Below are 7,363 nucleotides of genomic sequence, written 5' to 3'. Positions count from 1 at the left end.
ACCACCATGTCCACTTGGTCTAGGAGTGCTGTAGAAAGAACAGTCAGAGGGGGATATAGCTCACCAAGAGATGAAATGTCACTATTCTTTAACCGAGTTTCAGTCACAAATAAAAAATCCAGAGCATGAATAAAATAAAAGATTTATTTGACAATGACCTAGCAACCAGTAGAGCCCTTTTTACTGGAGATTGAGTTATTGTTGAGGATGTGGTAATGCCTGATAGAGCACCCAATGATACATATTCCAGACGACAGAGGTTGGTAAAGTTTAATGTTGCCATTCTAATAACATGTTTTGATATGCAGCCAGTGAAAAGAAGACCGAACCACAGGTATAGTACATTCAGCAACTGAAGGTATAGATGCAGTCTTTGTACACTGTTTGCGACGGGAACCCTGATGTATATAATGAGGCCGGCGAGCAATTCCAAGCACAACACAAATGCCATGGTATGCCTCGATAACCCAGAAGGAAATATAGAATCCTGGAACACCACACAAAAAGAAGAACAGCCCATTGCGTGGTGGTGAAAGCTCGGATTTGGCAGGTACAGCTTGACTGAAGGAATTATCCAAGTCAGTTTGTAAATCACTGTGTTTGAGCAAATACAACCACACTCAAATGAGACAAAATAAAAGTCAAAAAAAAAAAAAACTCCAGAAATTGAAGATCAGATCAGCAGCGGCAGTCAAACACAGCAGCGTTCGCTAAACCGGAGCTGAAAAATACTTAGCTCAATATTCATTAGCACAGACGTCCAATAAGAACAGGCTGTTCCTTCTAATCACCCCACTTGGACTCATGCTGCTGACGCATCCCCAATAAAAACTGACCTCACCAATTTTAAAGCCTGATGTTTTGTTGACCTTCCATGCACCATGACCTCCTTCCTACATGGAGAAATCAGACTACTTTGTCCTTTGCTCCGGGAAACAGGTTATTCCAGAAACTTCATGGGACAACAGTGATTTTGTTCCAGGTTCCATCTGATGCAACAGTGTAATGGGGACCAGTGTTTGGCAAGTCACTTAAACTTTACTAATTAGGCAGCAGATAAAGAAATGTGTGACATGACTGGTTCCTTTTATTATTCAGCTGTCAGCTCCATCACACAGTGGAAATGGGAAACATCTTCTCTACAGCGACACACTTCTTCAGATCATTATATGTACATCAAATGATGCCCTCTTAAAATAATTGTATTACTTCTAAGTTGAAGTTCAGGGTTGTTTTGTGCAAGTTAACAACAGTTTGGATAAACTACAATGAACATACAGGCCCCAAACTACAACCACTATGCAACTGAAGTCAGTACCCATGTGGTCACTACAACAGAAGTCATTGTGATTGTTGTGTGATTGTTACTGTCATATTGATGGTGCACTTAGCATTTGTCCCACTATCTGTTCATTTCACTCCTGATTAATTAATTTTGACTCCACTACATGTTCTGCAGCCTCCCAGTCACATAACCATCAGCCTGTTTCTAGGTTAGGGTGTAGTGGTTATGTTTCTTCCTGCCCCAGAGATTCCAGCAATCAGCCAGAGACCCAGTCTGTTTGCCACCAGCCTGTTCCAGAGTCTGCTTTCAGTCTCCTTCACTAGTAGAAATTATCCTTCTCTGTGCCCCCAACACATTAGCACCATAGAAAACTGCTATACCATGGGCCTCCATGGGTTCAGGCCTGTAGAGTCTGATGTTGTTCACATGACGACCGCTCTTGGTGGAGAGTTTAATGAGATCCATGGAGGGAGAAACAAGCTGATAAAAATCAACCCACAGAGTCAAACAGTTCACTTTGTATTCTGGAGGTTTGTATTTGTTGCAATATTTCAACATACACACAAGTTCATGTCAAGGTCGGGTATCAGTGAATACATTAGACAATCCAATGACAGATATACTGTATAATATGTTCATGTGATCTTTGCTTTGATACTTCAAGTCTTTGTCATTAACACTTTGTTTTTAAACCTTAATGGATAATAACCTAAATATAACATATATAACTATTGATGCATATGTGGAACTGGACAAATACAGATTTGTTTATTTTGTCTTTATCTTTATAGCATATATTCTAATAATCTGCAGTAATTCTACTATTGTGTGTCTGATAGTGATTCACAAAAACCTCCATGAGCCTATGTACATTTTCATTGCAGCTTTGTTAATGAACTCTGTTCTTTTCAGCACTGCTCTTTACCCAAAGATTCTGTTTGATGTTTTATCTGAAAAACCGATCATATCATATCCTGCATGTCTCTTTCAGTTTCACATTGGTTATTCTTTAGCTGCTTCAGAGTTTTTACTGTTGGCAGCCATGTCCTATGACAGGTATGTGTCTATATGTAAACCTCTGCAGTATCCAACTATCATGAGGAAAATAAACATCTGTATTTTACTGGTTGTAGCATGGATTCTGCCTGCTGGTCAGTTAGCAGTGACAACTGGAAGAAGTGTTAATGTTAAAATCTGTGATTTTAATTTCAAAGGTATAGCTTGTAATAGCACAATTAACCGACTGTTTTGCAGTAGAGAGGTCGGTATATATGGTTTGATGTGTTTTATTACCCTTTTAATTCTCCCTGTGCTTTTCATCCTTTTTACCTACATAAGGATATTTATAATCACCTATCGAAGTGGTAGAGAAGTCAGGAGAAAAGCTGCACAGACCTGTTTACCTCACCTGATTGTTCTAATCAACTTTTCCTGTTTGGGTTCATTTGATATTCTTCTAGTTCAAATAGAAACTGATGTTCCAAAAATTGTGAGTTTAATAATGTCCTTACAGACATTTTTGTATCATCCTCTTTTCAATCCAATCATATATGGACTAAAAATGAAAGAAATTTATAAACACCTCAGGAAATTGTTCTGTCCAGGTAAAACAGTCTAATGAACTAACACTGATAACTGTTGTACAGTCATTGTTTAGTGTCAGAATAAAACAGAGATGTGATTTCTCTGAGCCTTGAAAAGTATTGAGTGTAAAGATGTTTCTAAAACCCTAAATCACAGTAAAGAGCATTATCAGCTTCAACTACACTATGTAATCACTACTAACTAAGCAATTTGCTGCAGAACCCAGAAATACAGTTTGACTCTAATTGTCAGTTTGATTCTTGTGTTTCCAGTTTGTTGTGGCTAATTGACTGAATATTTTCATATTGGCATCATATCTGGGTGTATTGTTAAAGTATAAACCCTCCATTGTCAATTTATTAGGTCCACCTAACTATAACTTTGTCAGTCTAATCCAACAGTCCTGTAATAAATCCTCCTTCATGAGTTTGTTAAACCTCCTTTCTGGAGAACACGCCAAGACTCTTAGTTTCCTGAAGTTGCTTTCATGTTAGTTGAGAGTTTAATGAGACCCATGGAGGGTGAAGCAGCCTGATAAAAACCTTACAGAGACAAGCTGACCATAAATATATGGAGACCTCTATAATACACTGATGTTCTATCTATAATCTAACATGGTGTCGACGTGGCATAGTCAAACTCAGAATAGTGTTGAACTCTAAAGGCATCAGCTTCTTGCTTAGAGTGAGAAAGAGTAGCAGAGGACATTGATGTTAAAATACAGCTACACAGAATGTGTACAGGTTGGCGGGGCTGCAGAAATGCAGCTATATCCTGCTATCAGGTGTTGCAAAGCGCAGCAGGGAAACTGATCAAAGACAAAGGAAAAAAAGAGCTTTCAGAATAGAATAAGTATCACAAGTAAGAATATAGGGCATTCAGGGCACACTCTAAGAATCACAGTGGTGATAGAGATATTGTCTTGATGTTGATCACTCTGCTCTCGAAATTTTCAGTAGAGGCGTTTGTAGTAGTTTCTCCTTTGGCAGATGTAAGATATTGATGTCTCTACTTCTATCTAAGAATTCAGAGTACTGTAATACTCAGCTGTTCAGGATATCAAGTTTTAATTGGCAGTCCATGAATCAAAACCTCTGCCATGTTGAGCGAAGCCACTTTATGTAGTGCCCATGTGTGAATGGCTAGCTGACTTGAAACTTGAATAGGTTGTACACTGTGTTTTTGATATAGTACTTAGCTAGGCTCAAAAGTTATTGCATATCTTTCTTTGTTGGGTGGATCAATGGACTTTGTATTGTCGTAAATAAGAACATGCAGCAACCATAGAAAAATGTAATTGGGATCCACCACCTGGTGCAGAGGTCTAACAACACCTCTGGACTCTTGAGTTTCCTGAAGTTATTTACATGTTACTTGACACTTTAATGAGACCCATGGAAGGTTAAGCATAAAATAAAAAACCTTCCACAGACTCAAACACTTTCTGACTGTGGTGCCAGTGAATGAATGAGACAGTCCAACACAGGTAACCTGTTACTGCAGTCCTCACAGTGACACTTGTTTTCTCAGCTATTATTTATGAATGTTTGCTATATGATCTGCATTATTGGTTAACACTTTGGTTGGAGAAGTTTAATGGAGGATAGATTCAATATAACATATATAACTATTGATGGTTATGTAGAAATGCACAGATACAGATTTGTTTATTTTGTGATCATGTTTACAGCATATATTCTAACAATCTGCTGTAATTCTACTATTGTGTGTCTGATAGTGATTCACAAAAAACTCCATGAGCCTATGTACATTTTCATTGCAGCTTTGTTACTGAACTCTGTTCCGTACAGCACTAATATCTACCCAAAGCTCCTGATTGACTTTTTATCTGAAAAACAGATAATATCTTATCCACTCTGTCTCTTCCAGTCTTTTGTATAGTACACTTTGGCCACTTCAGAGTTTTTACTGTTGACAGCCATGTCCTATGACAGGTATGTGTCTATATGTAAACCTCTGCAGTATCGAACTATCATGAGGAAAACAACTGTTAATGTCTTTCTGCTTTTAGCTTGGCTTGTGCCTGCTTGTGAAATTGCAGTGTCACTTGCATTGTATGTTAATATAAAACTCTGCAGCTTTAGTTTGAAAGGAATATTTTGTAACAGTTCAATTTACAGTCTTCAGTGTGGGCGTTCAGTAGCACTAACTGTATATGGTGTGTTCATGTTAGTAAATTTTGCACTGCTCCCTTTGCTTTTCATCCTTTTCACATACACCAGGATACTTCTTATATCCTACCGAAGCTGTAAAACAGTCAGAAACAAAGCTGCTCAGACCTGTTTACCTCACCTGCTGGTTTTAATCAACTTTTCCTCTTTTGTTACATATGATGTTGTTGTAGTTCGACTGGAATCAGATTTTCCAAAAACTGCTCGTTTAGTAACAGCTTTACAAATGATCACCTATCACCCTCTGTTCAATCCAGTCATTTATGGACTAAAGATGAAAGAAATCTCTAAACACCTGAAGAAGTTGTTGTTTCAGGTCAAATCACACTAATATATCCACACTGTTAACTAAAGTACAGTCGTAGTAGTGATAATGCAGAGATGTGGTTTCTTCACAGACATTTAATGGATTAGTTTGTATGATGTGTGTATCCAGTATCATATTATAGTCATTCATATCAGAATCATTGTGTGTATTAATGAAGAGCATAACATTTATAATGTGAAGAGAAAAAATTAGCTTTAAAAATGTTTATTACAGATGTTTCTCATATATTGTTACATTTACATGATGTTTTCCTTTGCCCCATTTAGACATTTAACTAATTTAACTATTTCATCTGTAGTTATAATATTGTTCATATAGTATCAGTGACTGTAGCTGCATTGAAGGTCATATTGGTCATAAGATGAAAAGAAACATTTTAAATGTTGAAAACATGAACATATATGTGTTGATGGTTAAAGTTTTCATTTTACCATTAATGACAGAAACAAACTCCTACAAATCAGTTTCTCAATTTGTTTTCTAAAAGTTATGATTCAGTACTGTGGGCATTAAAGTCAGAAAAGAAGTTGAGTAATGAGGAAAAAACTGTCTCATGTCTTGTGAACCACTGCTTGTTTGTTTTCCACCTCCATTGTCGACGCGGCGGCTAGGAGCTGTGGCCGTAAGGTTTCGGGTGCCTGTCGTGGCGGCAATCCCCAAACCCAGTGGTGGACACCGGAGGTAAGGGATACCGTCAAGCTGAAGAAGGAGTCCTACCGAGCTTGGTTGGCTTGTGGGACTTCCGAAGCAGCTGACAGGTACCGCAGGGCCAAGCGTGCTACAACCCAGGCGGTGACGGAGGCAAAAACTCGGGTATGGAAGGTGTTCGGTGAGGCTGTGGAGAAGGACTACCGGTCGGCCCCAAAGAAATTCTGACAAACCTCAGGAGGGGGAAGCAGTGCTCTACCAACAGTGTTTACTGTGGAAGTGGGGAGCTGCTGACCTCGACTGGGGATATTGTCGGACGGTGGAAGGAATACTTCGAGGATCTCCTCAATCCCGTCAACATGTCTTCCATAAAGGAAGCAGGGGCTAGGGATTCGGAGGCTGATCCATTCATCACCCAGGCCGAAGTCACTGAGGTAGTTTGGCAGCTCCTCGGTGGCAAACCACTGGGGGTAAATGAGATCCACCCCGAGTACCTCAAGTCTCTGTATGTTGTTGGGCTGTCATGGCTGACACACCTGTGCAACATCGCATGGCGCTCGGGGACAGTACCCCTGGATTGGCAGATCGGGGTGGTGGTTCTTCTTTTTAAGAAGCGGGACCGGAGGGTGTGTTCCAACTACAGAGGGATCACACTCCTCAGCCTCCCGGGGAAGGTATATGCCAGGGTGCTGGAGAGGAGGATCCGGCCGGTGGTCGAACCTCGGATCCAGGAGGAACAATGCGGTTTCCGTCCTGGGTGTGGGACATTGGACCAGCTCTACACACTCTCAAGGGTGCTTGAGGGTTCATGGGAGTTTGCCCCATCAGTCCACATGTGTTTTGTGGACTTGGAGAAGGCATTCGACTGGGTCCCTCATGACATCCTGTGGGAGGTGCTCCAAGAGTATGGGGTCCTGGGCCGTTTGCTGAGGTCTATCCGGTCTCTGTACAAATGGAGCAGGAGCTTGGTTCGCATTGCCGGTACTAAATCAGACCTGTTCCCAGTACACCTTGGACTCCGGCAGGGCTGCCCCTTGTCACCGGTTCTGTTCATTACTTTTATGGACAGAATTTCTAGGTGCAGCCAGGGGCCGGAGGCAGTCGTAATGAGGTGAGACAGGAGAAAACGGACTTCTCCTTACGTTCATACGGATTAAATAAAAAGTGATGATTTGTTTTCGACTTGAATTGTTTCATTTGAAAGAAAACATTTCAAATTTTCTAGCCATATAATTCTTATTTTTATGAGGCAAGTATTCGCTGAGATTCTGGTTGTTTTATTTCCGCGTCTGTGAAGAGAAATGACAGAGACAGAAAAAACCGAGA

General features: G+C 40.2%; 1 pseudogene; it reads left to right on the top strand.

Annotated features, from left to right (window-relative positions):
* The first annotated feature begins 4,465 nt into the window (after positions 1–4,465).
* LOC113123858 (olfactory receptor 6N2-like) lies at positions 4,466–5,392 on the top strand (annotated as a pseudogene).
* Positions 5,393–7,363: the final 1,971 nt, after the last annotated feature.

The sequence above is a fragment of the Mastacembelus armatus genome, chromosome 21 (genome assembly GCF_900324485.2).
Source record: "Mastacembelus armatus chromosome 21, fMasArm1.2, whole genome shotgun sequence".
Taxonomy (NCBI): Eukaryota; Metazoa; Chordata; class Actinopteri; order Synbranchiformes; family Mastacembelidae; genus Mastacembelus; species Mastacembelus armatus.
This window is presented reverse-complemented; position numbering and strand designations above follow the sequence as displayed.